General features: G+C 44.2%; 1 protein-coding gene across 10 annotated transcripts in view; it reads left to right on the top strand.

Moving 5' to 3' along the window:
* Window positions 1-2,885: 2,885 nt before the first annotated feature.
* The window catches only part of TNRC6B (trinucleotide repeat containing adaptor 6B), a 127,690-nt gene continuing 114,018 nt past the window's right edge, over window positions 2,886-16,557 (top strand). For 7 of the 10 annotated variants that reach the window (XM_042889454.1, XM_042889464.1, XM_042889463.1 and 4 more), the window contains exon 1: window positions 2,887-2,997. The gene's annotated coding sequence lies outside the window, so the exon portion shown is untranslated. Of the gene's footprint in view, window positions 2,998-4,991; window positions 5,070-6,962; window positions 6,982-16,557 lie in introns of those variants that run through there. The other 3 variants (XM_042889465.1, XM_042889452.1, XM_042889453.1) reach the window with 3 other exon arrangements.

Here is a 16,557-nt window from a genome sequence, read left to right as displayed (position 1 = left end):
AACCTAATCAGCCTGTCTTCATATGTAACAAGAAACATAAATTCTTTTATTACTTTCCCACAGGTCATCATTTTAACAACAGCCCTCTTTTTTTCCCAGTGCTGGCTGCTATTCAGTTGTTGATAAAGCACAGCATTACATCATGTTTGCAGTGCCACATTTCATACCAAAACACCTAAAAATAATGCTCAGTAAAGATCACCAACATATGCTTTGCTGCGGCTTCCCAAAAGGCAACCTGTCTCTACTTGCAGCACAAGTAACCACTCAGGTACTTTCTATGCCCACTACACAGCTGCAGGTTAAATGATCTGAAGCAGGAAAAGGACAGGCTTAGCAATAACTGTTTTTCAATGCCAACAGCTTCTGGTGATTGTAACCAGAGTTCGTTCAGATACACTAATTTTAAAAAGCTAGCAAATTTCTAAAAGGGAGGTTATAGCACTGTTGGAAATAATAAACCACTGTCAGGTCTAAGAAAACCTAACTTCCAACTCCAGATTTCAAGGCTGCTTGTAGTGTTTTATCCCCAGTCTGTTAGATGCAGCATCATTTGTCCCTGGTATAATGAGTAAATTTGATTTTTAAAGAGATGAGGCAATGTATTTTCACAGTGTAAGAAGCAAAGGTGGAATTGACCTCAGTGCTGAAGCACGTGTCTCCCTCAGGGCTCAGTCACCGTGAGGTTTTATTCTTTATGAGCCTTGTGAGTAGGGTCCCAAAGGCAGCAGCATGTCCACACTCTATCAAACCTGTTCCCCTGTGCTTCCCTAGCGTCGCATACCAACCACAGGAGAAAGCTCTGCCTGAATCCCTCATCCCAAAGCAGCCGAAGTTCTCCCAGCACCTGGCAATGCACCACAGCAGTAGCGTAACACTGACATCCAGTGGATGAAAAAATGCAGTCTCACTCGCTTCTGGACAGAAATGCAAATGGAAGAAGCGTGAAAAGATAGCAAGGACTATTTTCTTTTTACACATTAGGACTTTTTGAGAGCCAGGAACTAGCCCAGGAGCTGAGATTCCCTCAATCCATACATGAACCTGCGTGAGACTGGCAAACCATCCATCCAACAAAACCTGCTTGCTTTCTACCATGTGAAACTACGGGGGCAATTGCAGCGCGGCACCTCTTGCTCCACTCACATGAATGTTTCTGGTTTCCTAGGCTTATACAAAACGTACCACGTATGTTGTTTCCTTTTGCACACTCCAAAAAAAAAAACAAAAACAAACAAAACCAAAAACCAAAAAACAAACAAACAAAAAACACAAACAAAAAACCCACCACAAAAACTGGCTTTTCCCTCAGTATCCTCATGACCAGGTCGGTGTCATTGCATCTCTCGTTTGCTTTTTTGGCACCAAAACTCCATTTGCAGCTGCTGCAGTGTTGTAACAGGACTCTCCCGAGGAGACCCAGTGGAAACATGGCACTGGCACACAGGCCTGGGTGAGGTCGGGAGGTGACAGCCACTGTGCTAACAGCAGTCCTCAGCAATACTGAAGAACCAAAAGAGCATGGAAATGGGGTGCACACCTCCATTTTCTCTCCCTCTCAAATGCCTCTGATCACAGAAGTCCGAGCTGGAAGGGACCCACGTCATCCAACACCGACCCCCACGTCTGAGTGTTGATGACACCACAGGTCCCCTCAGAGCGCTCCTTCCTCTGTTTCTGCTCATCTCCCCCTCAACTCTTCTTGACCCCACAGCGCCCGTTTCCCTCCAGCCCACCGTGTGCAGCGGCGGTGCCACCAAACCACGCTCTCAAGGAGCGCCTCACACAACCCCTCCCCCCACACCAACGGCCACCAGCCCCGTCACGTGCACAACTGCGGGAGCCACGTGACGCTCCAGCCGCATCACGCAGCCCGTCGCAGCCTTCCCCCCAGCCGCCGCGAGACAGCGCGGGGACTGATAGCCAACTCAACCAACCATAGGGAGGGGAACGCCCCCTCGCGCCCACGCCTGCGCGTAATCCGGTGAGTGACACCGGGAGCGGCTGCCAATTGGCTGCGGAGGAGTCGCCGCGCACAAGTGGACTGGCGAGTAGTGCGACTGACATCCGCCCCGCCGAATCGCTGTGTGAGAAGGGCGGGGCAAGAAGCAAATGTCGTTGCAGACGGCAGGAATGTGGCGTTGTTGCCGCCTGGCATCACGAGGCGGCGATGGCCGCGGTCCTCCTTATTGCTGCGTGTGCCCGTCTCCTCCATTGGGCAGAGGAAGGACGCACGCTGGTGCAGCCTCCCCTCCGACCTCGTTTCCAGCGCCGCCGCCGAGGGCCGCGGCTCGATGGGCGGACCTCTTCGTGTTTCAGTGTGACGAGCACATCCCTTCGCCAATGGCGTGCGAGGGCGCAACCCACTGGCCAATCCGTAGCGTGGAGGGGGCGGGGCATACAGGGGCGGGCGTCTCATTTACTGGGCCAACCTCCCAGCCAACGGGAGGAGTGGGAGGAGGGTCGGGCAGCCAGCGAGGGAGGCGACGTCAATACGTGACAGTCAGCCGGGGCAGCCAATCATTGAGGGAGCACTGGCGAGACTGTCCAATTAGAGGAGCTGGAAGGCGGATGTTTCTCTTTGATGGACGTGGGCCGTGGCTAATGGGCGGGGAGATCCATGTAGCTCTCCCCAATAGACAACATTCAGGGGCGGAGAGAGATGAGACGAGCAGACGAGTCAGCCAATCAGCGTGAGGGTCGTCGGGGCGCAATCCAATGGGCGGTGCGAGGGGCGGTGCGGGGGCGTGTCTTAGTGTGTTTGGGTTCGTGCTCCTCGGGGGAGGGAGACGGCGGCGAGGAAAGTTTTTTTTTTTTTTTTTTTTTTTTTAAATTGTTTTGTGTTTTTTTTTTTTTTTTTTTTTTTTTTTTTTTTTAAATTTCTGTCGGCGGTGAAAGGAGGCCGCGCTCCGCAGCCTTTTGGCGTTCGTTGTTCCCCGGGCGGAGCCGCCCCCCGGCACTGAGGAGAAGGGGGCTCAGCGTGGCGGCGCCTCAGCGGTGAGTGTGCGTTGCCCCCTCTCCCCCCCTCCCTCCACCTTTCCCCTCACGGCCTCCGTCAGGGCCATTCCCGCCCGCGGGCCGCGCGCGCCGCCCGTGAGGGGCCATTGGCGCTTACAGCGCGCGCGCCCCCCACCCCCCCCACCCTCCCGTAAGCCGCGGACAGGCTGAGGGGGGGCTCACACAACGCGGCGGTGGCGGGCGGAGAAGCTGCGTCGCTCCGGTTCCACAGACGGGGCCCGGGGGTGGAGGAGGAGGAGGAGGGGGGGGGGAGTATCGGGCTGAGGCCCCGCGGTGTGCGGCTCCCGGCTCCCGGGGAGAGGGTCGAAACGGGAGAGAGCCGCGCTGTGGGGACGGCGCTGAGGTGACGGCGGTCCTCCGGCTGGCCCGCGGTGGTTGTGTGGAACGTCGATGCGAGGATGTGGGTGGGAGGAGGGACGGTGCCGAGAGGTGTGTCCCGGCGGCGCGGAGAGGGGGGTAGAAAACTTTCCCCGTGTGTTGGTAGCGATAGAAGCCCGTGGTTGGGTGTGGAGAGGCGGCGGTGGGCAGCGCGGTGTCCCGAGGGTTGTTGGCGGCTGCCGCGAGGCACGGCTGAGGCGTTGGTGGGCTCAGTGCAGTGCTGTCCCGGCCGTAGCAGATGGGCTTAACGCTGTATGCGCCGCTTTATCCTCCCCGCTGTTCGTTTGCCATCTTTTGCTACCCCGATCGGTCACTTTGATATCTCTCCGTCGAGTCTGCAGAGCGCCTTTAGAGTTAACTTTTCCTGCCTTTTTTTTTTTTTTTGCACTCCATAATCATATTTAGCCACAGCTTGTCAGATTCCAGTCCTGCTTTCATCTACAAAACCTTTCTGAGTAGCAGTAGGTAAACCCTTGCATTTTGTGTAGCTCTGTATGAAAGTTTTGTGTACTGCTTTCCAGTAACATTGCTATTCAGATGAACTGAACTTCATTTTTTGGTATGATTGTATAAAGAACAGCTTTGCTTCTTCAAGCGGCTTTCTATTAAGCTCATCTGTACTGAAGTTGCTTAGCAATCCCACCTTTCCTATGCTTGCTGTGACAGTGCAGGTGCCTGGGAACACGTGTGCTGCTGAGGAGCTCAGCAAATGCTCTGATCTGCGGCACCCGAGGTCCTGAACTCAAAGATAAGGTCAGGGCTTTTCTGCGTGATCCACTGTCAGTGCTGGGGCTTCCGTGCTGATGGACCTTGGGAGTGCTTGGTGAAGGTGGCTCCTCCCCCATGCGTTGCTAACTCTGCTACCAGGCAGGTAAAGCTTGGCAGTTCTGTGGTGAAGATATAAATGGCCTGGCAAAAAAAAAAGTTGAGGGGAGTTGTGGAACCCTGTGTGGCAGCAAGCATGCATTAGCTTTTCTGCTGTGAAGTTGTGGTGGCAGTGAGGTGCAGGCAGATATTATGTTGTAGAACTTGGTGAGATGATCGTTATATCTTTTACTTTCATCTTGGCTAGCTATATTGTATGTAAACATTTTGTGAATATACAATTTCATGTAAAACTATGCACGTCTACATGCAGTTAACTCAGAATTGGCAGTGCTAATTGGTAAAATTCTAATGTGCATAATTCTCTCGTCAACTTAGTCTTCGTTTGTTTCCTTATGATGTTATCGGGCTGCTTAGTAAAAAAGATTCTCTTAATTCCAGTAATGTGAAAGTACTGGGAAAAACAGTGACCCTGGTTTATAAAACAGTGTAGGAATTGGAATGTTTCTGCAGTGTTTGCATAGCTGCACATTCAGCTGGAAATCTGAGCAGGAAATCTTAAAAAATAAGGTTTGGTCCGCCCTGATGTTGGGGAAGAAAAATCTCGAAACTGTGAATCAGAAAAAGTATCGCCTGCTGGCAACTGTGTGACTGAATATTGCAATCAAACTCTGCAGTTAGAAAATTGTCTGGTGGCTTTGTGTGGTGATGAGTGTTTGATCCTTACAACTTGATGTGGAATAACCACTTCCAGGGTTGGGGAATGACTTGAAGAGGAGGGAGCTTCGGAGACAACAAACTAATGTAGTTCTGAAACAGTAAGTTTAGCCTGAGGTTTGCCTCCAATGGTAAGTAGCAGTGAAACAGAAATCAATTGTTCTGCAAAAGTAATGCCTGATATGTAGACATAGCTGCAACTGGAACAGTGGGGTGTGTAGTTGCATCCAGAATGGTGGAATGAGTTTGAGGAGTGCTGCAGAGCTCATCATTTGAGAAGAAGTTCAAATGGATTTTGTTCTCTTGGTTCTTGATTTTGTTTTATGGTAAAAATGGTGTGCTTCTGCTCATGGAAGGCTGCATTTACAATTATTAAGAATTACAAACTGGAGATCATAGAAAAAACATCCTAGGAGCTTAGTTATTGATTAGAGTGGGTTTATTAATAGTCTCCCAGATGGTTTGGTTACTTTATTCTCTGTCTTCCACAGGATACTTGGATGCAAAATCTTCTGTCCTTGCTGCTTATTGCCATTATCTTATTTTATTTTCCTCCTTTTTTTTTTTCCTCTCAGAATGTCTTTTTATACATGGATAGTCTGGCTTGTGCAGTAATGATGATCAGCAGTCATTGTGCAGCTTCTTTGCGATGATCTTCTTCAGCAATTGCTCTGATGCTGTCGTTACCTTCACTAGTTTTGTCTGTACCAACAACTTACAAATTATACAGTGCTTACGATGCCCCTTACATCTTACTTCAGTTATTAGTATGAGATTTTATTTTTCATGCAGCCTTCTTCTGAGTTTTATGTCTGGATCAGTAAGTCTGTCATTGTGAAGAATTGGCATTTGTTTGTTTTCATATGATAAATTAAGTGTATTTAATGCATAGGTAAGGGAGGACGTATCTGAAACTCTCAAATAGGTACCGGTGGGTCTTGTTCAGCATAAGTTTTGCCACCTCAGCCCTTACAGTGTGTGTGTCTGAGCTGCCTTTGGAAATACTTTGAATGGTCTTTCTGATGTATTTTGGAAAAAAATAATTGAAAAATGTTACATTGTCTTGGGGAAAGGATAGGAAGTTATCTGCCTTGTGTTCTAATAGCAAGAACTTAGTGATGGGTATGTAGAGCAATTAATACTGTGTCTTTCTAATTGTTTAACAGGATGTGGTATAGCAGGATTCCTGGATTCTTGCTGATAATGTTCCATACCTTAATAATAACTTTTTCCTTTTTCAGATAAAAGTACGCACTAAAATTTGTTGTTCTTCCAACACACAGTGTGTGATGTAGACTCTGAAGAATTGCTCTCGATTTCTTGTTAATCCAAACTAAACTTTCTGCTGCCGTCTGCTAATAGAAGCAGGGACGTGTTCTGGTACTGGAGCCAGCTGTCACTGTCAGACAAGGAGCTGCCAGTTGGCATTTCTGCTTGTGAGTTGATGAGGGTAATAGCTGGTAGGGTATTCTGGTTCCTCTTCCCTGTCACTTTCAGCAGACAGTAAAACTCTTATGCTTCTTCACATTTCTCTGCTTTACTTTCCATATTTTCTTTGCTATGTGCAAAAATAATGAAAACTTTTTTTTTTTCCCCAGGGAAGTAAGCACGCTTTGCTTCAAAGAATGGATGTTTTGTTGTTTTCGTTTTTCTTCCATGGAACAGGAGGCAATAAGTCTATCGAGTACATTTTCCTTCTCGTAGTGGTAAGAAGAAGAGGGCATTTTTTGCACTTAAAGATTGCATGTTATAGGGGAAGTTCTGAGGTTTTTAAGTTCTCATCGGCGTAAGGTTTGTGGTTGGAGTTTGGATGTTCCCCGTGTTTACCATGCAGTGAGCTATGGAGATGACCTTTTCCAGTTTCAGCTACTCAGTACGGATTGCGTTTCTGGGCCTCGCCAGCTTTAGAAGTTCTGAAATCAGATATCTCGCATGTATTTCCTGAGGTAATGTGTGCAGATTAGGAAAAGCACAATGGGCCCTCCGTGAAAAATCTGAAAATAAGTGTTTGACTGGGGGAAAAAAAGACATCTATTTATAAGGGTAAGTAAAATACGTCTAAAGGTAGCTCTTAGTTTAGCTCTTGGGTTTTTTGAGAAATCCGCTGTTTGACTGGAGAAATGGGAGCTACTGTAGGACAGTGTTCCTGCTGCGGGCCGTGGGGCACTGCTCAAAATAAATGTGTCAAGTATAAACTGAGAGGCAGCGTATTTTGACCCTGTCGGGCAGAAGATTGAAGGCTGAAAAGCTAATTAGAGGATGAGAGGATAAGAAGTGAAGTTGCAAAACAAAGGGTTGATAATTTTAAATAGCCTGACAGAGGATTAGGCAAAAGGTGATACAATAATAGGGTGTTCTGTGAGGAAGAGCCCTCTAAACCATCTCAGTGAGCAGCGAGGGAAATAGCTCTGTAATGGTTTTAGTTGATCTAATTTCTGTGATTTCATTTTAGCTGTTGAGAGTGCAGTGAAATGAACTATAGTGATAACAACCTGACTGAAGTTTTTTCACTAGTATCTTGAGCTTTTGGCAGCGAAGGCTTCTACCATAGGAGAAGTTTGTTCTTTTGTGCTGTTGGATTTAGTAGTGGTCCACAAAGAACATTAGTTGCGCCTATGCTGATAACTTCCCTGAATTTGGACATTTTCAGATTCTAGCTTTTCTTTTAATAGTTACAAATGTTTTCTTTTCCTGTTCTTCCTTCCTGATCTTCTATCCTGAAACTGCATTTTTTCCTATCTTAGTCTTGCTTTTCTTATAACATTGATTGTGCTTTGCAGGTCCTTAGTGCGTTTGTCACGTGGCAAAAGCAGACAAGTTTCATAAGTGAAATTTTAAGTCTGATTTTAAATGAAGACGCGATACGTTTGCAAAGCCTTAGGCCAGCATTCTTCTTTTAAGTTTGATTTATTAGATTGGCATGGCATCAGAACAGACAAATCCCTGGGCTGCTCTGAGGCTCCTTGCTGACCTCCAGGGCCCCGTGACCCCTATGAGAGCCTCATCCCTGAATCACGCTCATGGTAGGAAATGGACTCATCTCAGGAGACAACAGGAACCCTCTGGGGCTGCCGGCATGCTGTGCGTTAAACATGCGTTGGCCCTGAGGCGATTCCCGTGTTAACAGCAGTCCCTCTTGACTTCTGCTTCCTACAGCCAAGAGATATAAATTACACGGGCACCCTGCGTCAGCATGGGCTGTAGCTACAGGTGCAGACATCTTAGTCACTGTCTGTGGCTCAGGAGACGTGAGTTACCCAGATCTTCACTTGTACACGTGAAAACGTATTACTTCTCCCCTGGAATGTTTGTGGTTCCTTAGAAATAATCTGATTTCCTTTTCTGGAGACAGTTGAAGTACTTGGTGTACATTTGATTTTCTTGCTACAGCCAGCAGTAGAATCTGCTTTTTCACACGGTTGTATCATAACTTCATGATTCCTAAGTGTTTCCAGAAGTACAAGATGAAGTTGCATCGTACGTTTGCTTCCTTCTCTCATACAGTGATACATTGCTTCAAATAACCCAGCTTGCTGGATTTTGCACACTGACTGCAGATACTCTGAATTAAGATTAGTAGGTGGAAGATCTCACTGGAAGGCTGATGTCTTGAATACAAACTTAGGATCAAGTAGTTAAGTGAAATGTTTTGTCCCTGAGGTAAAGGAATGCAGTGTGTTCCCTTGCCCCAGCTTCTTGTGAAAAGCAATGCTTCACAGTGGCATGAATTATGGGCCATCCTTGATCTGAAGCAGCTGGAAATCACTTGAAGAAAGAACGCCATGACGTTGCATCAAATAGTGGCTCTAGGATGTTGTCAGCTACTTCCACCTTTGTGGGTTTGGTTTTGGTTTTTATTTATTTATTTATTTATTTTTGCGACCCTCTTGAGGAATTTTCTGGGGTAAGTTTGTCATGATTATCACAATATCGTTACATGGCTCTAAATGTGGTAGTTTAATTGCTATTAGAACACGCGCGCGCTCTGAAATTTGTGTTGAATTTCTTGTTTTATTTTTTTTTTTTTTAAGCTGAACTTAAACAGCTCCTAAGAAGAAATTAAATAAAGAGCACTTTGGCACCACCAGCACTTCCACAGAGGAAGTTTTACAGCCGTTGTAATTTAAATTCATATCCTTCCATATGTAATTGGGTTCTCAGGGGAACTTTGTTTCCAAACCAGCTTTCTAACTCTATTTGTCAAATGATTCGGCCTTATTGGGTTTTAATTGCTGTATACACTTGCAATTACAAACGTGACTGTTGTGAGAGGGTGAGGAATACAGACTTCAGTTATTTTTCAGAGTTTTTTAAATTGTATTTAACAAAAGGTTAGAGGAGCATTATCTGCATTTCTGCTTGCACTCAATCTGCTGAATGAGGCTTGAAAGGGGAAATACGTTCTTTGCTGCACAGCTCAGCTTTTTCACTCACTTTTGAAACAATTTGTTTCCAGTAAAATAGCTCCAAATTTTTAAAGTACGCAGAGAAACAATTAAGATCAACCGGTCACCTTCACTCCTATTGGAAGTGAACTTCTCTGTTGAAGAGAACGCATTCAAATCAAGAAGTCTTCCTCTGATGAGAAAGGTGAACTAGTGCGGGGAGAAACGCTTCAGACCAAAGATGTAAATCCCATTGTATCAAATGCTTGTGACCTTGCCTAATAAGCCATGGAAAATCCTCCTGACCACATACGGTAGCGTGGCCTCAGGGCGGGCAGGAACACAAAGACGTAATTGGTCTGGTTGTCTGCAGTTGTAACCCCGTGCTTAGGCTGCGTTGGATGATGTTGCTTTCACCAGTTTGGGTAACTAGATAAACTGGTAGTTCTGCGTGGATACTGTGTATCAGCTGCACTTGGCCCTGCCTCAGCCGTGGAAGGAGACTGACTACCTCAATGTTATCTCAGTTTTACAAAGCTGCAACTCTAAAAAACAGCTGGGAATTCATATTGGTTCATTTTAAAATTTAATAATGAACAAACCCCCCCCCCCATTTAAATGTCGAAAAATGTTCAAACCCAGGAGCAAAGTTAAAGAGCTTGGTTTTTAGGTATGATGGAGGTGTGAAAATCAGTTATCGTGTGTTGCCAAAAGGTAAACTTGAGTATTTATTACTGTATTTCAGTTTAATAAATGCTGGCTACCTACCTTTTAAGTACAATGCCACTTCTAGAATATTGGAGAGCTGCTTTGTTCCACCCCCAAATGACAAAATATTTGGTGCCCTGGCACTTGCTTCAGCGGGCCCCAATCTTCTCTTACAAGTAGTTGCACGCTCAGTAGTCCTAACTGAGTGTGTTTAGCAGAGTTCGCACTGTTGAAGACTGGACTTGTATCACTAATAACTTCATATTCTTTTTAAATTAAAAAAAAAAAAGCCATAAAAATGAAATGCATTGCCTCATTTCTTTGAAGAGGGTTGAAGTAACATTGTTAAATATAGAACAGATTTTTGAAAATTGGCTTCCTGTCCCTTTCTTAGGCACCTAAATAGCTGAGAAGTCCAATTCAGACTGATGTCAAGCTATAAATATTGATGAAGCTGAACTTGGCAGCTGGTTACACTGGAAGTTGATGTTTGCATTTGTAGTTCAAAATTATTTGCTTAACTTCGTATTCCTTTTTTTTCCTTTAACTTCAATACTGTTAAGATCTGAACTTCTCTGCATATGTAATCATGTTAGCAGGAAGCCAAAGAAAATGTCTTTGCTTAAAACCAAGAAGTCAGTTGTTTATGACTAGACATGTGATGTGTGGAGCATCCATTCAGAATATTTCAGGGTGTAAAGCAGCAGAGACTAAACTGAAATGTAAATTGTGACTGAAGCTTCGTTCTCAACAGGATCCCCTGATCCCCATCATCCTCACTGCTCTGTCTCAGCCCAATTTGATGAGGTGTCCCCCCCAAGCTGCATTGCAGGCTGTAAGATCTAGAGCTTCTCTGTGTGACAAAGATTCTTTTTCCCTTGTTTGTGTATTGCGTCTACTGGAGTTAGCAGCAGTACTGAGGTGTGCTAAGAAAGAAGATTTTGATATTCTTCTAATTATAATACGTGCAGATAATAAGAACTGAAGAGTTTGAAAGGGGCATTACCTCCCAGTCCTGTGATGTGTTAGAAGGATTTTAATGGTGCTGTTTTAAATCATCTCTGGAAGTTCCCATTTAAAAGTGTCAATGGACGGGTAAGCCGCCCTTCTTTCCAGGGCATGTGCCCATTTCCTACTTTATCAGTTTTTAGTTTGTTTCTGCTTCTGTTTGATTAACATATTGTTACATAGGTCTTCGTAACTGTTACTTCTATATGAAAAGGGAAACTTCGATCCTGAGTGGTCTCCCTTTCATGGTGTAAATAACCTGATGTGATGATTCGGATGGAATTATTAGCAGTAAAGTTATTTGTAGCTTTCAGGTTTAAAGTCAAGCTGTTGAGAAGTTGTTTTCTCTCTCGTGCTAACATTTTAAGATGGACAAAAATGCTTCAAGTCTGGTCTAGTTACCACCCCTCTCATTCTCCTTCCCACTCTGAAACTCAAGTCCTCTGTTTTCTGAAGGCTTTCCCTCGTTTTGCAAATACCCTGAAATAAAGCCTTGCTATTGTTCTACTTGTTTTTCTTCAGCAACGCTGAACCTTAGGGAGTGTGTAAGTGGATTGCTCTCACTTTGTCCATCTTGACTGCATCCTCGTTTTTTGCCACCAGAGCACCATTAAATTACACCCCAGTTGTAATGCTGGTGGTAATGACTGCTTGTGTGCCATTAAGATTCCGAGCACTGTTGCTATTATCGTGAGAGAAGCCGTGTTAGCAGTGTGAAATAGCTCTCATTTGTGCCTGTAAAGCATTCGTTTGGGACACCTAAGTGAGCATAAGATGAACAATTGAAAGAAATGAGTTGTTTGTTTGTTTTTAAATTTTCTTTCATTGCATTAGCTGAGTAAAACTTTGGTATAGAGCTGAAAAAGTAGCCGGTATTCTCAGCTCCTCACATTTTAGTTCCCAGCTGCTTCAGTCATCACCAAACCTGCCTGTCAAATGAGGTTGGATGGGGAGAGCACAGGGGGAGCGTCCTCTGCTCTGGAGAGCTCACCAAGAGATAAATGAACGTAGGGTGTGATTCAAGAAGATGCAGTTGGTCAGGTAAGATAAAGCGTACTCCCAGCACCCTCGATTTTGGTAGTTCTCACAAACTTTAGGATGAAGTGTTGAAGGGCTTGAGAAAAAGGACAAGCAGTTTTGGGGATGCACATACACGCACACATAATTTCATATATATGAAGTATAGATATGCTTCAGCCACACTGAATAGAGGGGACAGTGCACAAAGGAGTTGGGCAGACTTAGCCAGCGAGTGGCCTTGGGCTGGCTGCAGTTGGGATTTAACCTTGATTGCAGCAGAGAAGTGATCTGTAGCGTAGGGTAGGCTGCTGCTGCAGACTAGAGACAAAAATACATCCTGTGTTCACTGTAACTTTTCATGGATTCTTTAGCAAACCCAGTATGAACAGGAAATAAGAGAACTTTTCTGCTTCTTTATGCGTTGGGAGGCAGCAAAATGGTGCAAGCAAAACAGTCTTAAACAACACACTTAGCAGTTTCTTTTTTCCTTTAGTGAGAGGAGGAACGCTTGGACCTTCGATGTTGTTTGTGTAAATGTTTTGGAACACTGGGAAGGTGGCAGTGCAATGTTCTGTCTTCAGTTCATTATTCAAGGTTGTCTTCAGACTCATGAGCTAGAGACAGGATTTTCTGCATGGGGAGTCTGACTGCACCATTTTTGTGTCGTACAGAGCTGCCGTTCTTAACTATTATTTTGCATGTGATGGATGACCCAGTATCCACGTGATCAAGTGATCACAAATTTGGCTTTAAAAAGAAATGATACAGACGTTAGTTAAGAAGTATTATTAGTTGCTTAGATAAAGCCATGTAACTAGGATTTTAAAAGAAGTCTTGTTTTGCTCTTTTCTCATTTCCTCTTTAACATTGATTCAACGGGGGATACATTCTTTAATGGAAAAAATTGCTTTTCTGAATGACTCGTGTTATGCAGTTGTCCATTTAGCAAATCACAGAATCATAGAATGGCCTGGGTTGAAAAGGACCACAGTGATCATCTAGTTTCAACCCCCCTGCCATGAGCAGGGTCACCAACCACCAGACCAGGCTTCAGCAGTGCTTTACGTCCTGAAGTGGTTTTGCTAATTTATACTTGGGCTCTTGGTGTAGTGCTGTGGTTCAAGGCTCGCGTTCTGTACCTGTAGGTTAATGACAGAACGTTTGTATAGGCCTTCTGTTCTTACGGTCCCTTAGAAGAACAGGGCACACAGGGTATCTGTTCCATGTTACAGTTATTTGTATTGTTGAAAGTGGCTGTGTCAGATCAGTGCTAACAGTTGAGTCATTTTCCATCTAGAGCAGACAGCTTCAGTGCAGATAAGTTAATATTGAACAAAAGTATGAAGTTGTGCAGCCAACACTGAATTAAACATGATGGATGTTTTGTCTCATGTCATGTTTTGTAGAACACTGGTGATTTTTTGTGCAGCACTCAACTGTCATTGCTGAATGCTGGTTTCCTCTGTTTCTTCCTTTAAAAAAATAAAAATAATAAAAGATTTCTGCTTTTTCCCTTTCTTCCTGGGTGCTTTGTTTAGAATTGTATCTTTAGTTATTTTTTTCTTTCAGGTGTGTCTTCTGGATTTCCTTCCACCTAATTAGGACAAATAAGTTTTTCTAAATACTGCAGAAGAGTGATCAGTTCTTTCTCAGACACCAGTGGGATCTCTCCTCCTACTTCATTGTTCCTAAATGATTACAAATGACATTTCCCTGTTTAGTCTTGGGAAGTGAAATGCAGTGAAGGACTACTGTGGTGAAATGTGGATTGTCCTGAACAATTTTTATGGCAAATGGTGGCCTTTGCAGTGCAAGTGTACTGTAGATGGGGGGCGGGGGGAGTGAGGGGTGAAAAGCAAGAAATATTTCTGTGCTGTTTTGAAGTTGTGAATTGCTTCGGGCCATCTTCTCTATTTCTTAATTGGATATGTCATGTTTTTGTGTAGTTACGTCAGCTGGCTTTTGTGAGGTGATGATTTTAGACAGCTTGAGGCCTTTGGGGCGCTGTGCACACGCGTGTTGTTGCTTTATCAGAAGCACTGCGGTGTGGAAGTTGGAACTGAGTTTAAAATTAACCTCTGTCAAACATTTTGGGATACTTAAATGGCAGTGGCAAGGACCCCCTTTTTGTCTCCAAGTGTACTGTTGCTAGTCAGAAATGGAATGAATGGAAATTACACTCAAAAAGCTCTTAGTTAGTGCCAGAAGCTCAGAAAAAAATATATATTTTGGTTTATGCCAGCTATTCCAATGGGAGGAACAGTTTGTCACTACATGATGCTGTACACCTTCAGCGCGAGCAGTCGGCAGCAGGATGATGCAGTGAATCCAGAAACATGCCACCTGTTGATTAACTAAATGCTAAACTTCTTTTTTTTTAATAGTACCTATAATAGCCACTGCAATAATTTAGATTTTTTTTGTGCACTGCTAACTTGGGTATGTGGTGGTAAACCAGTGGTTTTGGATCCCTCCTTGTTCCTGGAAGTCAGTTATGTCTTGCAAAACTAAAACCGAAGTATTTTTTAGCTTAGCTGTTGTTAAGACAGGGTAGTGAGTTCTGAATGAATTGAAATGTGCTTAAGTGTTGGCCAGTTCAGTGATGTTTGTATGTCATCATTCTTTCAAAATAGGATTACACGCCCAACAATTATTAATGAGATTAATTTTTACATGTAATCAATACTCAGGAGTTCTCAGAATAACATAAGCGCTTTCCTTGAGTGCACCTGTGTGTGTTATCTCAGTTCTTAATCAAGTTTCCACCCCATTCTTCCTCTCAGCTGCAAACATTTTTACAATTTCCTACTATTCTGTGATATTTCTCAGTCAATAGGAAATTCTGTCACATGTGTTACTGGTGTTATCCAGATTTGAATGGGAGACTGCAGGGAGAGTTTGAAGAAGACATCGTACTGATTGTGACCTGTTCCTTTCTGTGCACCTGCGATACCGTGGTGTTCCTACAGAGGCAGCTTATGTGATGTGAGCAGAAAGGAGGTACTTGCTGTAAGCCATGAACTTGGTGAGCTCCCTAAAAAATACTTAGGGGAAAAAGCTAGCCTGGGAGTCCTGACTCTGTAGAGGGTATTGTGCAGCTTCAGAGATATCTTACCTCAGCTAAATGAATTGCTGCAGTTGGCTGTATTAGAACCAGAACTACATAAAGAATGTTGTGGAGACTACAGTGTATGTGCATGTGGGACTGGTGTGACAGAGGATGACAATTTATGTGCCCTAGCAGTGTGTAGATATACTGAATTGTTTCTGTAATTGCAGAGTAACTCGTTGAGTCTGATCTTGCAGTGCACCTGGATATTAAATCAGTATGTGTAATTAACTGGTTAGCACTTAGGACGTCAGACTTTTTTGGGGGGGGAGGAAGGTAGGATCCCTCCCAACTTTGTTCTTTCAGAGGTGCCTAAGTTGTGGCTGGGGTTTCTTTGCTTTCATTTTTGCTTTCGCTCCCCTCTTCCTTCCCTTGGGCAGTAATTGAACTGTGTCTGCTTTTCTTAATAATTTTTTCTTTGCATTCCAGACAAGCATGCTGACACATCCCAAAAGCTAGCTGTTGACAGAATTAGATAATTTGAGGATCTGAGTTCAGAGATGTATCCATGATATTTACATTCTCTTCTGACTGCAGCAAAGGCTGGGATTCTCCTTGCTGTACCATCTTTGCAGTGTTACTCATCTGCATGTCATGTTCTGCCTTGAACCCAGTCTGGTTTTGCTGGATTCGAGTTTTTTGAGCCATTTTGCTAATTAACATTGTTATTGTGCTAGAAACATAGCTTTGTATTTTTTACAGTAATGGTAGGAAAATGATCAGTCTTTTAAATAGATAACTCACTAAAGGCCTTCTATTAGAGATAGGAATCCATACTCCTTTTCACGACCAAGATTCTGTGATGAGGTAGGACATGTTATTGGTGTAATTAGCAGCAGTTCTTTCACAGGAAGAGGCATTAATGGTTCATAAGCATTTGGTGGTTTGGCTGGAATTTCTAGTGCTTTTGCTAGATACTAATGCTGTGGTATTTCAGTGTCCATCCTATAGCAAACTCTTTGTGGGGAAAAAAACAACCTGTTATTTTGGCTAGCTTCTGCAGTACTTCATAGAACCATAGAATGGCTTAGATTGGAGAGGAGCTTGAAGATCATCCATTTCCAACCCCTGCCATGGGCCGGGCTGCCCCCCTCCAGCTCAGGCAGCCCAGGGCCTCATCGAACCTGGCCTTGAGCCTCCAGGGGTGGGGCACCACAGCTTCTGTGAGCAGCCTGTGCCACTGCCTCACTGCCCTCAGAGTTTAAAAAAAAAAAAAAAAAAAAAAAAAAAAAAAAGTTCTTCCTAACATAGAACATAAATGTCCCCTCTTTTAGTTTAAAGGAATTCCTCATCCTGTCGCTACCAAACCATGTAAAAATTCTCTCTCCCTCCTTGTAAGCTCCCTTCAAGTACTGGTAGGCCACAATGTGGTCTCCCCAGAGCCCTCTC

This window comes from Lagopus leucura, unplaced genomic scaffold, assembly GCF_019238085.1.
Source record: "Lagopus leucura isolate 7727_CA_CO unplaced genomic scaffold, USGS_WTPT01 Super-Scaffold_100159, whole genome shotgun sequence".
NCBI classification, from domain to species: domain Eukaryota; kingdom Metazoa; phylum Chordata; class Aves; order Galliformes; family Phasianidae; genus Lagopus; species Lagopus leucura.
This window is presented reverse-complemented; position numbering and strand designations above follow the sequence as displayed.